At 42.3% G+C, this 22319-nt stretch overlaps 1 protein-coding gene across 5 annotated transcripts in view; it reads left to right on the top strand.

Annotated features, from left to right (window-relative positions):
- VPS41 (VPS41 subunit of HOPS complex) overlaps positions 1 to 22319 on the top strand; it is a 165015-nt gene that overhangs the window by 18218 nt on the left and 124478 nt on the right. The gene's annotated exons all lie outside the window — the stretch shown is intronic.

Raw genomic sequence — 22319 nt, forward strand, 5'->3', positions numbered from 1 at the left:
ACTGGCAGGAGCGACCCACGGCAGGAAGTTCCAGTGGGAGCCCCCATTAGAGATACAGGGTCCCGGGCAGAAGACAAAGAGGAAGTGTTGCCCAGGTTCAGTGAGCAGGCAGTGCAGGACGGAATGTGAGAGATGAGCTCGAAGCGGGCGTCAAGGAGGTTCCCGGAGTATCTAGCTCAGCTGTGTTGTAGGAAACAGAGTTGACTCCATGGTGAGGCAGTTCCAGGAAAAAGACTTTCTAAGCCTAAAATTGAAACCTCTCTATTTAGATGATTTTTTTTCCTGAAGGTAGTTCTTTTAATCCATTGGTGTTTCCTTTTGTAATGGCTTTGTTCTGACAGAACCAAATAAGAAGCTTTCCTATATATTCATATATATATATATATATATATATATATATATCTTTAAACAGAAACAAGTGAGCAAGCTAATATCTGGGATTTTATTTTATTTTTATTTTGAGAGTTTAAATGATTTTTATTTTTTCCATTATAGCTGGTTTACGGTGTTCTGCCAACTTTCTACTGTCCAGCAAGGGGACCCAGTCACGCACACATGTGTACATTCTTTTCCTCGCGTGATCCTCCATCACAAGTGACTTGATAGCGCTCCCAGGCCTGTACAGCAGGATCTCATTGCTTATCCCTTCAAAGGCAATAGTTTGCATCTATTAACCCCAGATTCCCAGTCCACCCCCTCCCTCCCCCATGTTATTTTATCTTAAAAATCTGACACATTATAGGAAGTTTCTGAGCTGTCTTTGGAGCAAAGATGGTGTAGTGGGCTGAGCCCAGTGTTGGGATCTGTTTTGATGAGATCACTGCAAAACCAAACACATTCAGTGGAGCAAACAGTGCTTAGGTCCTCTAATCGGCCCTGTGACTTGGCCGTGATAATTGCTTCTGTTTTACGCATAAAGAAGCAGACTTAGCGTGTTGAGTTAGCTTGCGCTGGGTCACCTGGCTCATAGATCAGTTTGAGTCCAGCAGTCTGAATTAAAAGCCTGGTCTTCTAACTCAGTTTTACCACCTCTGATTTCACTGTGATCTAACTTTATGCCGGACTCTTCCTCTCTGTACCTTTAAGGGGTTGGACAGAGGATTTAAAGACCAAAATCTTCCTTGGAACTCTTACCTATGTATAAAGTGGTGTTTTGGGTGATGTTACAAATTTTGGCTTATTCAATTAGTAGGATAAGATATCAATTACAGAATCTGTGAACTTGCTTTCTAGTCTGGAGAAGAGAGGATTGTCTAGCTAATTTATATATGAATTAATAATTCCAGTAAAATTCCTGTTTGTCATAAAATAAATGATGTTATTTATTTATACAATAATAATTATAAACATTTATAAAAACTTAGCTATAAAATAATGTTAGTTATAAGTTATATCCCCTTTGAAAAGTACGTCCATCTCTGTGCAGAAGTTTAGCTGCAAAATGTTCCCTGTAACTTTGTATAATATAAACATTTGGGAACAGGCTAACTATCTAGAAAATAAAGAGTTGTATTTTCTTTTTAATTGAAAAAATTTGTACAAAAATGCCATTTAGAGCAAGGGTTGGCAGCTCTCTTTGTAAATGTTTTCGATACTAAGTACTTAAAGCTTTGCAATCAAAGAGGCAGTATTGAGGGTATCATGTAGTTATGTAACCAGGTAAAAATGTAAAAACCCTTCTTTGCGGGATGTACAAAACCAGGCATCAGGCTGGGTTTGGCCATCGGCTGCGGCTTGCTGATTATCGATTTAGAGTACGATCCAGTCTCTCTTCGCCCTCCTAGTCCACATGTGATTATAGAAAGAAAGACTACAAGGCCAGGCAAGAATCACGTTGGATCATGTGATTCTTACTTTGCTTACTATCATTAGCTGCCTTCATTTTTCCAAATCTGTCCTAACGAATATGTGTTACTTATATACTTAGCAAAACAACACAGTTATTCCATTTTTAACAAACCCCTATTACAGCCGTCCGTCTGTGGCAGTCGATGTGACAGAACTTCGGGGCTGCCGAGCCGTGGAACCGGAAGTGAAGCTGTGTGTCCTCTCCTTTCCCACCTCAGACTCTGATAGAGGAATTGCGAGGAACAGTTTGGTTTATTTCTTGGCTTCTTTATTTCATCCAAAATTTTATATAAAAGCCAAAATCGATTTTACTCCAATCGACGTTTTTTCTCGAGTTTAAAAAAAAAGTTTTAAATTTTGAGGTAATTGTAGATTCATATGCAGTTCTAAGAAATAATAGATTCTCTTACTTTTTATCTTTTGAAAAGTTTATTTTTCTCGAGTATAGTGGATTTATAATGTGCTGGTTTCTGCTGTCCGGCACAGTGATTCAAGCTACACAGACCCACACGCTTCATGTGCTTTTCCATACGGTTTATCCCAGGTATTGAATACAGTTCCCTCTGCTACGCAGTGGGACCTCGTTCTTTATTCCTTCTGTACGTAATAGTTTGCATCTGCTAATCTCAAACCCCCAGCTCATCCCTCCCCCCTCCCCTTTGGCAACCACAAGTCTCTTTTCTTTGTACCAAGATTCTTTACACCCTTCAGCTGTTTCCCAAAGGGTAACATCTTTGCAACCAGGACCTGATGTGTTTCGTGGTTGATGTTGTCCCAATTTATAGACCTTATGCAGCTTTCACCCGTTTCACATGCATTCATTCGCATATGTGCGTGGGTGTGTGTGTGTTTGGTTCTGTGCCCTTGCATCACATGTAAGGATTCTCGTGACCTCCAGTGCTGTCAAGGTACAGAACCGTTTTACTGCGGAGGAAGAGCAAGCTCCCTGTGCTACTGTTCGGAGTCACAGCCACTCCCTCCTCCGCCCCCCGGCAACCAGCATTCTGTTCTCCATCTCTGTAAATCTGTCCTTTTAAGCATGTTTTGCAGATGCAAACATACATTGTATTTACCATTTGAGACTGACTTTTTCCTCCGCTGCCACTCTTGTCTTTTAATTGGTGTGGTTAGACTATTCACATTTAAGGTAATGATTGACTTTTAGGGCTTAAGTCTGCCATTTTTTTGGTTTTCTGTTTGTTTTTCCTTTCTTTCCTTTCAACAAATGGAACATTTTTCTAAAGATTGCATATTGATTTATAGTGTTTTTGAGTACATGACTATACAAAGTTTTCTTTTTTCTTTTTTTTTTTTAGGGTCACACTCAAGCATATGGAAATTCCTAAGCTAGAGGTTGAATCAGAGCTGCAGCTGCTGGCTCATGCCACAGCCATAGCAGTGCAGATCTGAGCCACATCTGTGACCTATACCACAGCTCACAGCAGTGCCAGATCCTTAACCCACTGAGCGGGGCCAGAGATCAAACCCATGTCCTCATGGATGCTAGTCAGGTTCTTACCATTGGGCCACAATGGGAACTCCCCAAAGTTTTCTTAATGGTTGCCCTACATATTAAAATATGCATACGTAACTGATCAGTCTACTGGTATCATGCCATTTTATTCATTCTAGTCATGTGTAGACTCTTGCATTTATGTCCCTTTACTGTTACCAGTTTTTTAAATAGTTGGCTTAAATATTTACATTTATTGAATACATCAGTTGGTATTAAAATTTTTAATTCAACCATCAGATGTGATTTAGGAAACTCATAAAAGAAGGATGATTTACTGTCTTTATCCCTGTTTTCACTCATTTTTATGTTCTTTTTAAGGTTCTAAGCCTTCTTCTGTGATCATCTATCTTCTGTTCAGAAAGCTTCCTTTAGCCCACCCTTTAGGGATAGATTTGCAAGCCGCACATTCTCGTAGTTTCTCTTCATCTGAGAATGTCTTTATTTCTCTTTCATTCTTGAGGGACATTTTTTAACTAGATAGGGCATTTGTGGTCAACAGTTCTTTTCTCTCAGAACTTGAGAAATGAGTTGCCACTTCCTTCTGGCCTCTGTCATCTCAAATGAGAAATCTGCTGTCACTTGAATTAATGCCCCCTTATAAGTAATGTGTCGTGTTTCCCTGGCTACTTGCAAGATTTTTTTTTTTTTACATTAGTTTTTAGGAGTTTAATTAGGATGTCTCTCGGTGTGGGTTCCTTTGATTGATCTTCGGAATTTGCTCGCTAGTTGAGTCTGTAGGTTTATGTCCTTCACCAAATTTGGAAAATTTTCAGCCATTATTTCTTCAAATATTTTTTCTCTTCTCCTTCTGGGACTTGAATAATATGCAGGTTAGCCCTTTCTTTATTGTTCCACAAGTCCCTGAGACTGTTCATTTCTTTAGTCTGTTCTCTCTCTGTTGTTCAGATTAAGTAAAATCTATTGATCCCTAAATTCATAGGTTTTGTCCTTGTCACCTCTGCTCTCCTATCGAGCCCAACAAGTGAGTTATTTCTTTTAGGTATTCTATTTTCCAGTTCTAAAGTTTCCATTTTTAAAATAATTTCTGGGTTTTTTTGTTGTTGTTGAAATATCATATTGTTTCATTTGTTTCAAGGGAATTTATAATTGCTTGTTGAAGCACTTTTTTGATGTCTTCTTTGAAATCCTTGCCAGATAGTTCCATTTTGTTCTTACGATTTACATTGTAATAGAAGACAGTATTTAAATCCTGAAGAATCATCAGTTACTTCCATTTGGGGGCTCACTTATTATTTCCATGTGTTGTGCTCACTGCTGTTTACATGGATTATTTCCTTTAATATGGACCATGATCTTATGAAGTACTGCATAAGGCAGGATGCTGCAGTTACAAACAATTCCAAAATCGGAGTGGCTTCAAACAGCACAGATTCATTTCTGAGTCAATCAGCGGTACAGAGAGAGGAAATTGAGGCATCAACAACACAGAAATGCCATCCTCTTCCTTAAGGTCTTTCCTCTTTCTGGACCAGGTATAATGTGCTGTGAAAAAGTTGGTCACAGAGGGGGCAGCTGAAGCTGCTCTGCTTCATGGAGATACGTACTTTTTAAACCCTGCTTTGAATAGGTTTTTAGTGTATTGTTTGTTTTAGGGGGTATGGTGGGTTACACAAAAATTTTTGCTGTAGAAACATCGCATTGTGAGCCTAGCCTTTCGAGATCAAGCTTGCGCAGCAGAGAGGAGAACAACGAGGACCATCAGGCTAAGGAGGGTGTGAAGGAGGAGAGGAGCACCAGCTGGAGCCTGGCAGGTGGTGAGGTCCGCCTCTACCAGGAAAGGGCGCCAGGGACTGTTCGCTGTCTGTGGACGCAGTGGGCAGCTAAACGAAGGCACCTTCTGCCTGTAGGGTGGTCCTTTGAAGCAAGGACGGCATCTAAATTGCGTAGCCTGTGCCTGGGCCACGGCGTAGAATACCAGAGCGTTAATCAGTGTCGCTTCTGTCTTTGTAAGTTTTGTTGCCATCATGAATGGACATGCCTCCTTAAGACCTGGCTTAGTTCTCTCAGACACCACAGTTAGGAGGCCTTGACTGTGTTAGATAAATTAATTTTAGTAAACTTAGAAGACGGACAGGTGGTTGAACCTATTTAAAATAAACCTATGTACAATTTATGTTGAATGAGAAATTGATTTGAAAATGCACATTCTTTTTTTAAGTTTTATTGCGGTAGAGTTGATTTACGAGGTTGTGATGGTTTTTGCTGCACAGCACAGTGACTCATTTACACACACACACACGCATCCATTGTCTTTCAGATTCTTTGCCCTCATAGATTTTCGTAGAATATTTGGTGGAGTTCTCTGTGCTGTACAGCAGGTCTTCGTTGGCCAATCGTTTCTTACACCTCAGTGTGCCTGTGCCGAGGTGCATCAGCCACCAGGAAAATTCCTTTCAGTTATGTTAAAATGAAAACTAGTCATTGTGAGAAATCAGGAGATAGCTTTTTTATTTTTTATTTTTCTTAGGAGATAGCTTTTTTATGTCAGAAAATGTATCACACAAAAGTGATTTATTTATTTTACCTGGTGGGTAGAACATTGTGAATCATTTATTGAAACTTAAATTGATTCTTTACATCATTAATTTTAATAAACAAATTTATAGCAGCTAGAACTAAAATGGTAATGTACCTTGTTATGCGATTGATTGCTGAGAAAAATGGAGCATAGGGTTATAATATTATATCCTTCCAAATAGCCCTTGGATTGAAATTTTGCTTTTTCATTTAATGAGCTATTAATATTAACAGGTTCTCCTGATTATTGCATCATTCGGGCAAGAATAAACATTCCCTGTGAAGCATATATTATAAAAATTATATGTTTGGAAACTTAGTAGAAACTTTCCAGAAGCAAGCTTTGCGAATCTGTGTTTCTGTCACTTGTCAGAGATGGAGAAGATGAACGTGACTCTTCCTGGCATGATAGATACTCGAACGGAATTTATCATTGCACCACCTCGGAGAAAAATTATTTTAGACAACCCCAGATGGGCTGATTATTTTATTTACTCAAAAAATGTTTATTGAATACTGTTATGTTTTGGGTGCTAGGATACAGCATCATTTGATGACGGAGGCAGACAATGAGCAAATATGTATCAGGTGGTAATAAATATTGCGGATAAAAATAAAATAACATTGGGTGAAGGGATTGTTAAGTCAGTTTAGGGACTTGTTTTTTATTGTGAGTAAGATGGAAAGCCGTGGGGGGGGGGGGCCGTCATTGTTGTAGTTTGGATGATGTTTGAAAAAAGTCAAGGGGTGGTGGCCAGTAGGAAGTAGTGAGACTGACGAGGAGTCCTTGGCAGAAAGGGAGCTCGAAGTGACGAAGGTCTAGGCTGCTTCTGAGATGGAGCCAGTGGATTTCTTGACCTGGATATGGAGGCGTAAACGAAGGAGAGGGTTCAGGGATGAGCACCTAGAAAAGCGGAGTTGTTGTTAACTGAGGTGGGAGGATTCTAGCTGGAGCTGGTTTTGGTGCTGAGGGTGAGCAGGCGCTGATGGGGGCATGGGGGGCATACGTCAGAAATTCCATTTGGCTATTTTAAGTTGGAGATGTCAGTTAGACTTCCACTGGAAATGTCAAGTAGTTAGTTGGACAAAGAAGACTGGTACAGGTCTGGGCTGAAGCTAAGAACTTGTGAGTCAGCATTTAGATGGTGTTGAAAACCACGAAACTGGGAGTTCCCGTCGTGGCGCAGTGGTTAACAAATCCAACTAGGAACCATGAGGTTGCAGGTTCGGTCCCTGCGCTTGCTCAGTGGGTTAAGGATCCGGCGTTGGTCGTGGCGCAGTGGTTAACAAATACGACTAGGAACCATGAGGTTGCAGGTTCAGTCCCTGCCCTTGCTCAGTGAGTTAACGATCCGGCGTTGCCGTGAGCTGTGGTGTAGGTTGCAGACACGGCTCGGATCCCGCGTTGCTGTGGCTCTGGCGTAGGCCGGTGGCTACGGCTCCAATTCGACCCCTAGCCTGGGTCCCGCGGCCCAAGAAATAGCAAAAAAGACAAAACAAAAACAAAAAATAACAAACCACGAAACTGGATAAGATCATTCAGGGTGTGAGGACGGATGCGTAGGAGGCCTGATGTCTGAACCCGGGGTGTGGTGACATTTTAGCCATCTGGTGGATGAAGAGAAAATCTTCAAAGAAGGGGGAGGAGTAGCCGGTGAAGTAGGAAGAGGACCACCCACTAGGGAGCAGAGGCCCAGAGGCCCTGGGAGGAATGCATCCTCGAGGAAGACCTGGGCAGTTATACCAGATCCTTGGGGAGGAGGAATAAGATGAGGTCTAGGGCTTCAGCCCCAGTTCCGTAAAGGTGAGGCCGTTGGCGACCTTTCCAAGGGGACCCGTAGCCAAGGAGTGCAGGTGGCCTCTGGAAGCTGGAAAAGACAAGGAACCAGATTCTTCCCCAGAAACCTCCAGAAGGCAGTCTGCTCCATCTCGATTTAGCCTCGTGACTTCTGAATTGGACTGTAAGACAACAAATTGGTGTTTCACGCCACTGAGTGTATGGTAATTAGTTACAGCAGCCGTAGGAAAGGCCGGTACAGTAAGTAATGTGCTGGGATGATCTTGTTCCCTGAGCACTTTCCTTAGTCCTTATTCTCAGGTTTTGGGGAGTGAAATACGTTCAGCGAGGGAGGGCACACAGAAAACATTTGTAAGGAAATGGCCGATGCTGTCCGGAGCTGGAGCTGTCTTTATATTCTGATGCCTGTTGGAGAACATGGTTTAAACGATAATTAGGGCTCGAGGACTCAAGATTTCCCTGTCAAGGCTTTAAGGCATTCTTTTCTCTGCAGACTCAGAAAGGCTCTAACAGATTTCTTTTCATTCATGAGCTATCTCAGTTTGAGTGCAGCTGTTTTTCAGTATAGAAATTCACAGGCATTTATGTAATCATAGTTCTTTTTTTTTTTGGTCTTTGTAGGGCTGCACCCACAGCATATGGAAGTTCCCAGGCTAGGGGTTGAATCAGAGCTGCAGCTGCTGGCCTACCCCACAGCCATAGCAATATCAGATCTGAGCCACATTTGCAACCTACACCATAGCTCAAGGCAATGCCAGATCCTTAACCCACTGAGCAGGGCCAGGGATTGAACCTATGTCCTCATGGATACTAGTCGAGTTTGTTACCACTGAGCCACAACAGGAACTCCATATGTGATCATAATTCTTTACTTTAGAATATGACTTTCTTCTCCAAAGACCTCAGTGTAAATATCTCTCTCAAAATAGTATCAGAAGTGAATGGAGTGGGAAAACCTCTGATAAAGCTTAAGATTTTAGTCTCTGTTGTCAGTGGTTGGGCATTTTTGAGATATTTGGCCTCTGATGGGCGACTTTAAGTCTGTACAAATCTCCAGGAGAGACTCTTGGCTCAATAAGTAAGGGGCTGTAGCATTTCCTTTTACGTTCATAATAACAAGATTCACACTTAGATATTTTTGAAAACATCTTTTTTAATGATGTGACAAAACGCAAAAGTAATGTGTCTTCATTTTTTCTGTAAGTAGTATGAAACAAAGAGCTAATTAGGTTAGAGATGTTATGTTTACTCAATTCTGTGTCTGGAAACAGGCTCAGAAGGGAGGCTCTGAGTTGTACGTTTAAAAGTGGGTGCTCTCCTACCAGTAAAGAGTATGTTTAGTCACTGACATTCACTGGGTCCTCAGCTGATACTGTGGTTTGTACTTTACACACGCTCACTACACTTAATCCTTAACAGCAATTCTGTAAGGACACGTGACCATCCTCTTTCACAAAAGATGAGGTACCTGAGGCTTAAGCACCTTGCCTGGTGTATTAGGGCTGCATATGGTGGAACTGGCATAAGAAGACTTTATTTTAGCTTATTTTGTGATTGGCCACTCGATTATGGATGCCAGTCGGTTTTTGAATAATTTTCTTTCCTTTCTTCCTTTGTCCTTTTTTAACAAATGACATTAGGGAACTTTATCAAGTTTTCTTGTTTTTTTCCCTGTTTTGGCTGCCCCACGGCTTACGGAGTTCCCAGGCCAGGAATCAGATCCGAGCTGCAGTTGCGACCTAAGCCACAGCTGCAGCAGTCTGGACCCTTAACCCACCGTACCAGGCCAGAGACTGAACTGCGTCCCAGGGCTCCTAGGAAGACACCCATCCCGCTGCGCCACAGCAGGAACTCTTTACCAAGATTTTTTGATCGGCCTTATTTCTCTTACCTCTTACGGTACCTCCTAGATCTTCTCTTTCTATTTGAACATGGAACAGTATGTTTCGGTGTGGAAATTTGTGCCACAGGTCTTCTTTGTGAAGTGCCCTTGTCCGCTTCTGGGCCAGGGGATCGATGGGAAGCAGCGCTGGGCAGAGGTGACTCCAGCTGGAGGAGCGGAGGCTAGGAAGCAGGAGTGAATGCAGGTCAGCCCCACCCTGCCAGGGCTCAGGTGCTCTGGTCGACTCTGCAGCGAGTGGCACTGCGAAACCTCCTCGGGCACCTCGGGGGAGAGGTGAGCGCCGGTTCTACACAGCTCCCCTTGCTGGATGATTTCACTTAAGCTCAGGAGTTCTTCACTCAGGGATATGGTTCCGGAATCCCTCCTTCTTTTCATTTTTATCCAGTGCTTAGGATTGATTTGGGTGAAGGGGTTCAGCAGCCCAGACCAGCGCTCTCTGTCTTGGCAAGAGCTGTGTGTTGGTCAGGGTTCTTTAGGGAACAAGAACCACTGGGCTGTATTTAAGACGGAGAGAGAGAGGGAAAGAGGGAGAGATGGCAGGGTGGGAGGGAGGGAGGGATTTGAGAGAGGATTTGAAAAGAGAGAGAAGATTTATTGAAGCAACTGGGTCATGTGATTATGGAGCTGACACCGCTCAAGGCCTGCATGGGGAGTCCGCAAGCTGGAGACCCCGAAAGAGCCCATGTCTCACTCCAGATCCTAAGACAGGAAAAAAGCCACCCACTTGGAAGGCAGTTAGGCCAGAAGACCTCTTTCACTGGGGGGAGAGTCAGCCCTTTTGGTGTGTTTGGACTTTCAACTGATTGGATGTGGCCCACCCACAGTGGGGAGGGTGATTGGCTTTACTCAGTCTACCAATTTAGAGGTTAATCTTATCCAAAACTCCCTCTCAGAAGCACCTGGAATGATGATCGACCAAATATCTGGGCCCACGGTGACCCAATCGAGTTGACAGAAAATTCGTCATTGTATGCTGTGTTGCCCCTCCCATCGTCTTCAAATAAGACCATACCAACAGTGATACATTCATTGGTTTTTCATTTTCTTGTCCCTCTCCTTGGCTAAAATTTCTAAATCAGTTTTGAAAAATAAAGCAGTAGTAGACGTTTTTAGTTACTGGAAAACATTTTTTTAAAATCAGAAATGAGTGTAAAAGTTTGTCAAATACTATTTCAGTATCTGTGGGCTTTTCCTGCTTTGACTTCTCAGATGATGAAACAGATTTCTTAGGCTTTAGTCTTTGAATTCCTGCAGTGTGTGATCTGGGCGATCACCTAGTTTTCTAACGATAAATGCAGGGTTTGCTCTGTGATCTTCCCTTTTGAATGTTTACATTTAAATTCCGAACTGCATTTTTTCCCTTCGATGTATTCTTGGGGAGTTTTGATTTTAGGGCTACTTTAACGCTACCTTTTTGAGATCAGTTGGGAAGTGTTCGGTAGTTCACTGTTTCGGGACAGTTTAAATAACTTGGGAATTTTCTCTACTCTTGGAGTTTTTAATAGAACTTGCTGCTACAATAGTCTGGGCTAGGTCCCTTCCTACAGGAGATAGGTAGTACTTTAATGTTAAGTTTCTCAATTTATTCTGTGGTTATCACATTCTGTTTGTCTTTAAAAAGTGCTAACCTTTGGACTTATTAGTCAGTCTTCTAGTTTTTTGCTGATTTTTGCTTTTCCCTTTATTATTAGTGTGCTCTCGTTCCTGCAGGGCCCACCTTCCCGCTACCCGTGTATTCTTGGTCCTGCTGTGCTTACAGCGGGGACTCCTGGACTGTCACTGTCAGTGCTGCAGCGCCCGGGTGTCAGGGCTAAGAGTCTCTGCCTGTAGGAGGGAGGTGGGGACAGATGGTGGCCAGGGCTGGAAGTGCAGGTGTGGAGAAACAGGGGCAGCAGCTGCAGTCGCCCCTTTCTGGAGAAAACAGTCCCTACTAGGTGGGGTTGGGTGTCCGCTCTGTCCAGTGGGGCAGGTTCTGAGTCATGGGCTGGAGGTTTGCAGGGAGAGTGAAAGCGTCCTTCTCCATTTTGTTCAGGCGGGTTGTGCTTTCGTGAAACAAATCGAAATATGTCATGAGTTCAGATTCATGTTCAATATATGTAACAGCTTCTCCTTGGTTTTGTTAATAGTTTGTCTTATTTATTGCTATTTGGGGTTTTGATCTAGATTTCTTTTTCATGGACATTATTGAGAAGCTGTTGGAGGCTTTGGTGAGAGTCGCTAGCAAGGTGCTTCTTTGCAGCTGGAATGTAGAATATACTGGATATACTGGAAGATGCTTGAGAGAGATTTAATCACCTCTCAAAAAAGATAGTCTCCAGAACTGTGGCACTTTATTTTTTAGTACAATAAACATATAAATTACAAATACATGTAACTTTTTCATGAAAATGGAGTTTGCAGGACCTCTCTTGCTGCTGCTGCTCTGTGCTGCTGCTGCCATTTGCTGCTCCTCCTTCGTTGGGTACCCCCCTCCCTCCTCCCTCCCCCCTCCCCTCCGCCGTCTCTCACCCCCAGGTCTGTAAGAGAAGCCTACCTTCAAAGATCTCTGAGGTTCCTTCTGGCTGCTGTGCTGTGATTTGGATTTTCCTGCATGGAACTCTAAATGAGAATGTCTTAGAAAAGCTTCTTACTCAACTCCTTCGGCTGTTACCATGTACTTTTGTTTTCACTGGTCTTTATTAGGTACCCACAGTTCTGTTAGGTGAAGTTCAGAACAATGAAAAGGCCTAAACCCTGCTTCTCAGGATCTTGCGATCACCAAGGGATATTGGGAAGAAAGGAAAAGAGGGTTATGTTGGCTTTGGTGGCGGAAATTGCCCACCTGATGGCATGTCTTGAAGTTGGTCCGGTTATTCCAACGGCTGGACGGAAATGAAAAGCTTATTTGCTTTTCTCATTTTTCCCCTCCCTGTGTTCTTATCGCGTTCCCAATATAAAGGAAATGATAGGAGTCGATCCTGCGTGGGATGTGGCTTAGGGCGCGGAGACCTTCACCTCTTCTTTTTCTCCTGCTTGAATTGAACATGAAATTCTGACACGACAGGGCAAAGAGGGGCCGGGGTTTATGAAGCCTGCATATCTTGTGAATCTTAAGCAGAGCTCTTCAATTATTAGAGGCTCAACTTTTTCTCACTTTTCTAGTCAAAGTTTTAAACAGTCAGGAGAGCAGCTTTGAGAGATAAGAATCTTATTTCAGTGGATAGGAAGCATTGAACACTAGCTTTAAAGTGTATAGAAATATCGGAAATCCTGTGAAATTGGATTGTTATGATCATGACACAACTACAGATGTGATAAATTCATTCGAGTAATAGGAAAAAATAAAGCAAAACAAAACAGAATGATAAAGTATATGGAAATGTAACAATTCTATAATAAATAAATATATACATATTTAATATAATAAATAAATACATATTTATTTTGGAAGATATAGGAAATATTGACAGTAGCTCACATTAGTGTGTGTGTGTATGTGTGTGTGTGTTTAGGGCAGCACTTGAGGCATGTGTAAGTTCCCTGGTTAGGGGTCAAATCAGAGCTGCAGCTGCTGGCCTGTGCCCCAGCCACAGCCACTCCAGATCCGAGCTGCATCTCTGACCTGTGCCTCAGGTTGTGGTAACACTGGATCCTTAACCTGCTGAGCGAGACCAGGGATCAAACCCGCATCCTCACAGACACTGTGTCGGGTTTTTTACCCTCTGAGCCACAACAAGAATTCCTAGAAAACAGACTTTTCTTCTGGCCACACCTGCAGCATGTGCAAGTTCCTGGGTCAGGGATTGAACCTGAGCCACAACAGGGACCCAGGCTGTTGCAGTGATACTGCCAGATCCTTAAGCCACTGCACCACAGGGGAACGCCCCGAAAACAGATTTTTAAGGTCTGCGTAGTATTTAATCTTGTGAAATTTCTTTAATGCAGGATTTCTTGACCTTGGCACTGTTGGCATTTTTGGCCCTATAAATTTTTGTTCTGGGAGGTTGTTCTGTCCATTGTAGGATGTTTGGTATCACCTCTGCCCTCTACCCTCTAGATACCAGTACCCCCTTCTCCCAACTCAGGTGTGACAACAAAAATGTCCCCAGACATTGCCAAGTAATGTCCTGGGGTGGGGGGACAAAATTGCCTGCAGTCGAGAAGCATGTGTGTTTTAAGCTATTAAAAATAATATATGGGAGTTCCCGTTGTGGCTCCCATATATTAAGGAACCCTGCTAGCATCCATGAGGACACAGGTTTGATCCCTGGCCTTGCTCAGTGGGTTAAGGATCCAGTGTTGCTGTGAGCCGTGGTGTAGGTCACAGACTCAGCTCAGATCTGGCGTTGCTGTGGCTGTGGTGTAGGCCAGCGGCTACAGCTCCGATTGGACCCCTAGTCTGAACCTCCACATGCCAAGGGTGTGGCCCTAAAAGACACACAGGCCCTAAAAAGACACAAGGGTGTGTGTGTGTGTGTGTGTGGATAAGAGTAGACTCATTCTAACTCTCTGTATGAAAAAGTAGACCCATGGCGTCTAGATTTACATTTATCAGCTCCTAATTTCAGCTACCTTTTTTTGGGTTAATATATCTTTTTAATAATAGCAGTATTGCTCGAAAGTGAAAAATGTAACAACATTATTTGCATTCACATAAGAATGTAATTGCTTGTCTGTCCCGGCCTGATGGGAAGGCGTCCTGGGAGCTTTGACCACAGTTGCTTTATTGTAGATGAATTACATTATTTCCATGTCACTTTCTTAAAAAGTTTGGTCATTGAGGCAGCTGTAATACCTTGTGTTATTAATGGAAACCAGAAGTTACTCTCTAGGCTTGTTTATGTAGTTTTCTTGATCTGCTTTGACATTTAGAAGGATATATGAAGCCATATTTCCTACCAGATAGTCATCCTTTTGTGTAAAGAAAATCGTCCTTTTGTAATGGAACTATAGCCTGTAATAATTAATACGCGCACTTGGCCTTTTTCGGAGCCGGCATCACTGAGGGAAGGAGCAAATACAAAGCCAGTAAGAGTCATTAGTTCCTGATGAATTAGGAACCTTGTTTTTTTGAGTCTTTTTTTTTTCCCTACAGTTTTTCTCATCTGTGAATCTCTTCTCTTTCTGGAAAAGCTCAAGTCTGCTATCACATCATTGGAGATGTCCTTTGTTGTCCGTGTACATTTACCGCTAACATTACAGTTTCACATAAGTGCATGTGCAAAATAAGATGGAATTCTTGCCTATTTATATTAATTGCCTTTGTTAATAATAAAGTTGATACAATTGCTGTTGTAGTAAATGGATCTGTATTCCTTAAAAATTGGTAGTTATGTTCTTGAGATTCAAATTATCTTGCAGTATAATTTCTTTTTTTTTTTTTTTTTTTTTTTGTCTTTTTGCTGTTTCTTTGGGCCACTCCCGTGGCATATGGAGGTTCCCAGGCTAGGGGTCGAATCAGAGCCGTAGCCACCGGCCTACGCCAGAGCCACAGCAACGCGGGATCCGAGCTGCATCTGCAACCTACACCACAGCTCACGACGGCAATGCTGGATCATTAACCCACTGAGCAAGGGCAGGGACCGAACCCGCAACCTCATGGTTCCTAGTCGGCTTCGTTAACCACTGCGCCACGACGGGAACTCCTTGCAGTATAATTTCAATTATACTTTTAAAAAAATTCTTATTTGTATCTGGCACCCACTGTGTCTTGTATAATTTTCCTCTTCTCTCTCTAGCTCTTCTAGTAAATAGTGATCAAAAAGAAATATTTTAGTATATCCTGGGGCTTCTCATGCAGTCAGTTATTTGAAAAGAAAGAAAATGTTTCAAAATACAGATTTTTAAAAATTCAAATGTCTAGATTTCTCATTGCACAACCGATTAAAGGTGTCTGGCATTGTTACTGCCGTAGCTTGGGTCACTGCTGTGGCACAGATTCGATCCCTGGCCCAGGAACTTCCACATGCTGCAGGCGCGATCAAAAAAAAAATTTCAGATGTTGGATGTGAGATTTTGATAGCTTTTTAAAGATGTCTTCTATGGGTGACTATCAATTTTGAGCTTTTTAATTCTTCTTAAGGTAATTAGAATTCTAGAGAAAATGTTCTCGAGGGAGAGAGCCTTTATTTTTCACCTGTAGACTGATGGTTGATTATTGATTTGCTTTTTATTAACACTTGGTTTTTTCCTGTGGAAATTCAAACTGCATTCCTTAAACAACGAGGGTTTGGCTTGGTCTGGTTGGTTTCTGAGCATCTCAGTGTCCCCTGTTGCACTTACAGCCTTAACACGCCGGGTGTTTGTTAGAAGGCTTTGCCCCTGGTCACAGGTAGTTGATGACATGAGATCAGTTAAACCGTTCATCTTAGTAAAATCCTAGAAGTCCTGCTGAGGTCCTGCTCAGGTGTGAGGCTGGACGGGATCGAGGGCATCTCCGTGCATGACGTCACGGATGGTTTCCCAGCTCCACTGGCGAAGTTTCCCACCGGCTTTACGTGGACTTTGTAAATATCTCAGTCACCTCTCTGTAGACCTAGTACCACTTTTTGTGTGTGGGGAAGAAAGAACCCGCCAAAGGCAAAACGGTGTTTTACTAAAGAACTGATACCCAGAAGTAAAGTGTTAAGTTCTGTATTAACAGAAACAACAGGAAATGGGATGATCTTGCTGTTAACTCCTTGAATTCATAGGACACACGTTATTTCAAAGCAAAGTCCAGGTCTTCGTTTGAGCCGCCACGGTGGTACATAAAATGCCCGGACGTGTGAGAGACGTGGTTAAAGTTAGGCCGAAAAATTGGTTACGATCCCCACCCGATTTTTCCCTGCATCCGAAATTTGAATTCTCGGCTGAAAAGGACGGTCAGTACTCACGTTGGTGTCTCAGGTCCGAGTTAGGGACAGGGCTTCCTCTGTGAACACTCACCCTGTGGTGGTAGCTATAAATGATGAAATAGTTTTTCAGATGGAAACCTTTAATTGCCTTCATCTCTTGTCCCCAAAAGCAATTTTTTTCACTTTTAAGTGCGAAACTCCCTAAAAATAACCGTGGTAAGAAATTCATTTTCAGGTGGCGTTTTAGAATCCTATAGGATGATCTAAAGGACTTGTCTTTAATTAAAAGTGCTATACACTTAATGAAAATCCATGTTGGCTGAGGAATTGATTCTTTTTAAAGGAAAGCTGCACAGTTTTCTTGTATGGGTAAATGTCACTCTGTTCCTATCTTCGCTTAGCTGCAAGTCAGGACTTGTACTATTCCTCTAGGTTGTCATAGAAACGCAGTTAACTGTCATCTCAACTCAGACTGTTGATGGTTTTATTTGTAGGCTTGCAAGATTATTAAAATTTAACAAAAATTATTGATTTGCTTTTTATTAACACCGGGTTGTTTTCCATGGAAGTTCACATTGCATGAGAGTCTTTTTTTCTGTTTAAATTTTTTTTACAGTGAAACTCTGTGTTAAATCTACCTGCTTCCTTAAAATGTTTTTTATTTAAAATGTGATATATAGTCTGCAGCAGTAGAATAACCTCCACGAATTGTATTTTTGAATCACTTTCCATTTTCTTTGTTGACAGCAAGCAGAAAACACCTTAAAAATTCACCTTTAGCCTGCTTTTAACTTAACATAAAAGATACCTGTCAGAAAAGCGTGAAATGCTACATCAAGTGCCTAATGCTGGAGTTTTCATTTTCAGTACGGTTTTGGAAGCCTAGCACGAATGCTTCAGTGACCTGTGTTGTGAAAGTGTTTATTTCCGTATATTTATGTGAGAGAAATTATTTAGTTTTCACTTATAACTAAGACAGGCAAAGCTTATTTACAGTAACTTTATCTAATGGTCCGTGGATGAGTGCTTTTATGCAGAATAGTCAAGAGGCTAGAATTAACTTTTCACGTTGGATGCACATTTGACGTCCAGACGTGAACACCATGTGGCATCTTATTATAAAGACTAACATGCAGGGTTCAGTTTGTATTTAAGGCATTTCCTTCAGAATGCACACATCGTCTTTGCTGCATTTGCTGTTAACTTTGTAGTGATTTCTATTTCTTGCTTGTAGATGCATAAGTAGAAGTGTTTAGTTGTTGTTGTTCGTGGTTTTTTCCCGAGGATTTTTAGACTTGGTTAACTAGCTATTTTAATGACAGGTCACTTTTGGACATGCAGCAGCTCCTTGGGTTGGGTTGATTTATCATTAGGTACCTTTTTTTTAAAAAGGGGTTTTTTTGGTTGGTTTGGTTTTTATTTTTGCTTAGGAGGAATATAATTTTTTGTTGGTTAATTTTTTTTATTAACGTATAGTCGATTTACAACGGTGTGCCAAATTCTTCTCGACAGCAAAGTGACCCAGTCATATGTATACAGACATTCAGAAAGCGTAGGTTTTTAAAATTACCATGCAATTATACATCCTTTTGTTGCTATTAGTTCTTAGAGTTTTTCTTGGAAAGTTAATAGTAGGTGTATCGTCTTTGACTTTAACATCCTTTTACTAAATAAACAACTCAAAACTTGTGTATACTTGGAGAAGAAAATTTAAGACAGCTCATTAGGAGACGTGGAATATTAATTTTTTTTTTTTTTTTGTATTTTTGCTATTTCTTTGGGCCGCTCCTGCGGCATATGGAGGTTCCCAGGCTAGGGGTCGAATCGGAGCTGTAGCCACCGGCCTACACCGGAGCCACAGCAACGCGGGATCCGAGCCGCGTCTGCAACCTACATCACAGCTCACGGCAACGCCGGATCCTTAACCCACTGAGCAAGGGCAGGGACCGAACCCGCAACCTCATGGTTCCTAGTTGGATTCGTTAACCACAGCGCCACGACGGGAACTCCGAATATTAATTTTTAATTAAACCATGTTTATTGCTCTTAGAGTTTGATTACTCCTCTTGAAACTAGTCTGCTGCCGCTGACCCCCCAGTGACCCTCGGCTCCTCTCGTTCCCGCCCTCCTGTCCTCCCTCCTACCCGGAAGCGGGGCTGGCCTGTGTGATCAGTGCAAGACTGCAGGAGTGTCGGTGTGTGACCTCTGAGAGGAGGTCATATGAATCACTCAGGTTTCCAGTGTGCATTCTCTTCGCTCGCTCACTCTGGGAGAAGCCATCTCTGCCATGTTCTGGGGAGAGTCAGGCAGCCCTTTGGAGAAGTCCAGGAGGCCAGGAACCGAACCCTCCTGCCAAGAGCCAGCACCACCTTGCCCCCCCATTTGAGTGAGCCATCTTGGAAGCCAGGACTCTGACCCCAGTAAAGTCATTAGATGCCCAGCTCATGTCATGCCTGCAAGCCCAGAAGGGTACTGGAGTCTGAACCAATCAGCTGAGCCACTTCAGGATTGTTTACCTGCAGAAATTCTGTTAAATAATACATATTGTTGTTTTCAAGTCAGTAAATGTTATAATCATGTGTATCTATGAATAACTTACCCACCTGCTAAACAAACATACTCTTAAACATTTCCTATTGAGCACACAGTTTATATTTTTTTGCAGGCATAAAAGTCATGGAGGTGCCTATTGTGACATGCATTATAATTTTCTTTCTTTTTTTTTTGTCTTTTTGCCATTTTCTTGGGCCACTCCCGCGGCATATGGAGGTTCCCAGGCTAGGGGTTGAATCGGAGCTGTAGCCACCAGCCTACGCCAGAGCCACAGCAACGCTGGATCCGAGCCGCGTCTGCAACCTACACCACAGCTCACGGCAATGCCGGATCCTTAACCCACTGAGCAAGGGCAGGGATCGAACCCGCAACCTCATGGTTCCTAGTCGGGTTCGTTAACCACTGCGCCACAACGGGAACTCCCCCCGCATTGTAATTTTCATAGGAGTGTGGAGTAATACACTGTATAAGGCATTGGTGGTAGAGCATTCATGGCTGAACTCGAGTTTTGGCTTTATCTTCTACCCACTGTGTGTCTTGAGGAGATTACCTACAATTTCTGATCATCAGGTTTTACTGAAAATCTGTAAAATGGGGTAATTATACTTAACCCTCTATAATTTTTTTAAGTCAGGATAAAATAATGTTAAGTCCGTTGCATGATGTTTGATATCCAGAAATTAGTGTCTTTGCCCGTGAAGATGCAGTTCTTTACCCCAGAGGTAAAGCCCCGTGAGCGTCTGAGTTCTCCGTCTGTGTGTCTTAACCGTGTTGTAGTCCTCCTCAGGCCCTTGCTTGCTACCCTCCGTTTTCTTTTTTTTTTTTTTATTATTATTATTTTCCCACTGTACAGCAAGGGGGTCAGGTTATCCTTACATGTATACATTACAGTTACATTTTTCCCCCACCCTTTGTTCTGTTGCAACATGAGTATCTAGACATAGTTCTCACAAGTCCGTTTTCTTTTACGTAACTTTCTTTGTATTGTGATGTGCCCGGGTGTCATTTTTCTTCATATTTATCTCGCTTGGGTTTGCAGAGCTTCTTGAGTTTATGGGGTGGTCTCTTAACAGTTCTGGAAAATCCTCAGCTGTTAGCTCTGCGAATGTTCCTCCTGCCCGACGAGACGCCGAGACGGGGCCTGAGCCCTGGGTGGCTGCCTTGAGAGGCTCCTCAGCCCTCGCCACCGTGTTCCACATCTATTTTTTTTTTTTTTTTCTGTATTTTCCATCCATCTTTCTTCTCTGGGCTTCCCTTTGGATATCTTTTGACCCGTTTTTCATTTCACTAATCCTGTCTTCTGCTTTGCTAATCCTCTCTTGCACCATCTTTTGAGTTCTTAATTTCAGTCACATTTTTCAGTTCTAACATTTTCATTTGATTCTTTTTTACAGATTATAATTCTCCATTGAAAATCTCTTTTTATCTATTTTATTACTCCCTTCCTCCCTGTCTTTCTTTTTCCCTTCCTTCCTTTTCTCTCCTTTTTTTTTTTTTTTTTCTTCCTTTCTTCATACTAGTTACAGCTAAATTAAAGTCCTTTTCTGTTAACTCCATTTTCTAGGTCACCCATGGGTCTGTTTTTATAATCTTTTTTTTCTCCTTAATTTTTAGTCCTGTCTTGTGATGTACCTGGTAGTTTTCCTATTGAATTCTCGGTACTGTAAGTAAAGAATTACAGAAGCCTCATAGTATTCTTTCTCCAAGGAGTCACCCTTTGCTTTACTGGACAAATACTGGACAGGTTGGGGGCTACATACCTTATCCTAGTCGGGGATTGAACGGAGTCAGAGCTAGTTGGAGGTTTTGGTAAGCTATTGTTCATGTCGCCTGGAGACCAGTGGTCCCAAATGAGAGCCTATGGTGTTTCTCCCAGGGCCTCTCTTCCTGATGGCTTCTGATCTCTAGGCTTCCCGGCACATCAAGGCAGTGACTTTGCTTTTTTGAGGCTTTCTGTTCAGTTTCTTTTTGTCTTGTATCTCATGTAGCTTTGAAAATCGAGAGTTGTCTTCTGGTGAAAAGTAGTAGGCAGCAAACTCACTTCTTTGCCTCTCGCCTCCACTGGGTCTTAGCCCGTTGAGTCCCCACTCCCTACGAATACCAAAAGGCTTGCTCTTTTCTGTGCTCCCAGGAGTGGCCATTTTTCCAAGCAGAGATTGAGTTCTCAGCCTCTTGTTGATTCAGTAAGAATGGCTGTAGGATGCCAGCCAGCCTGTGTGGTTTCTCCCCCATCTTGGAATCCCTACTCTTCTAGTTCAAGTTGCCTTGCCAGCCCTTTATTGAGTGCCTTAGAACTGATGTTGCACTGTATTTCATTAAGCCTTCCTGGTTTTTCTGAATGGGAGTATTGATGTGCCTCAGGCTACCCAAATGTTAGTTGAAGGTGAGGAGTATGCAATTATTTTTGAAGGAAATTTCAATGAGTGGGTTATTTCTTTGACCTTTTTCGGCCAGCTTTAGCCCATCACAATTGTCAGTATATGCATATTTTTTTGTTTCTCATTGCATATTGATGCAGTAAAATAAAATATTTTTCTCAATCACTGTAGTAGTTTTTATAATTATCCTCGATTGATTCATTCATGGCCATTAGAGTCAGTATAGATTCCTAACTTTTTATAACTCTGAGGATTAAGGCTGCCTTATGATGTGTGAACGGTGAAGTTGAACATATAAAGTTGATAATAATCCACACGAATGATTAAGAAAATTTTAATGCATAAGTAGTTTTATTCAGGTGAGAGCAAACAGTGTATATTCTGACATAAACTAAATAAATTATGACTGCTTTATCAGTTACTTACTTACTTAGTCTTTTGTCTTTCTAGGGCTCACCTGCGGCACATGGAAGTTCCCAGGCTAAGGGTTGAATCAGAGCTGTAGCCATCTGCAACCTGCACCACAGCTCACAGCAATGCTGGATCCTTAACCCACTGAGCAAGGCCGGGGATCGAACCTACGTCCTCGTGAATCCTAGTCGGGTTTGTTAACCACTGAGCCATGACAGGAACTCCTCAGTTATTTAAAACAAATATTAAAATACTTTTGTCTGAAGGGTAAGTATATACTTTGCTTTATATATAACAATTTTAGGAATTCCTGCAGTGGCGCAGTGGGTTAAGGATCTGACTGCAGTGGCTCAGGTCGCTGCAGAGGCGCAGGTTTGCTCCCCGGCCCAACGCAGCGGATTGAAAGGATCTGCCGTTGCCGCAGCTTCAGCACAGGTCGCAGCTGTGGCTTGGATTCAATCCCTGGCCCAGAAGCTTCCATATGCAGCAAGTGTGGCCGTGAAATTTTTTTAAATTTTTCTAATTTTCTTTCACTTTGACTTAATTTTCATAGTTATAT

The sequence above is a fragment of the Sus scrofa genome, chromosome 18 (assembly GCF_054392235.1).
Source record: "Sus scrofa isolate SSC_HxYL_T2T_F1_AM1 chromosome 18, Sscrofa_HxYL_maternal_Yorkshire_Landrace_v2.0, whole genome shotgun sequence".
NCBI classification, from domain to species: Eukaryota; Metazoa; Chordata; class Mammalia; order Artiodactyla; family Suidae; genus Sus; species Sus scrofa.